This window comes from Emys orbicularis, chromosome 9 (genome assembly GCF_028017835.1).
Source record: "Emys orbicularis isolate rEmyOrb1 chromosome 9, rEmyOrb1.hap1, whole genome shotgun sequence".
Lineage (NCBI taxonomy): Eukaryota > Metazoa > Chordata > Testudines > Emydidae > Emys > Emys orbicularis.
Genome location: NC_088691.1, coordinates 52,951,247 through 52,951,919, shown reverse-complemented (window position 1 = coordinate 52,951,919; position 673 = coordinate 52,951,247).

The following is a 673-nucleotide window of genomic DNA, read 5'->3' as shown; positions in this document are numbered from 1 at the left end:
CTGGGCGCGGGACACAGGCTGAGTAGATGGCAGTGTGTTCCAGGGATTTTCAAGGCACCTACAGTTCAGCAACACTGCACCTAAATCTCTTTGTGGATTCACCATGGGCAAGTCATGCCTGACTAACCTAATTGCATTCTATGACGAGATAACTGGCTCTGTGGATGAGGGGAAAGCAGTGGACATGTTATTCCTTGAGGAATAATTCAAGGCTTATTCCTTGAGTGGCTAGGCAGCAGTTCTGCAGAAAAGGACCTAGGACGTACAGTGGACGAGAAGCTGGATATGAGTCGACAGTGTGCCCTTGTTGCCAAGAAGGCTAACGGCATTTTGGGCTGTATAAGTAGGGGCATTGCCAGCAGATTGAGGAATGTGATAATTCCCCTCTATTTGGCATTGTTGAGCCTCATCTGGAGTATTGTGTCCAGTTTTGGGCCCCACAGTACAAGAAGGATGTGGAAAAATTGGAAAGAGTCCAGTGGAGGGCAACAAAAATGATTAGGGGGCTGGAGCACATGACTTATGAGGAGAGGCTGAGGGAACTGGGATTATTTAGTCTGCAGAAGAGAAGAATGAGGGGGGATTTGATAGCTGTTTTCAACTATCTGAAAGGGGGTTCCAAAGAGGATGGATCTAGACTGTTCTCAGTAGTGGCAGATGACAGAACAAGGAG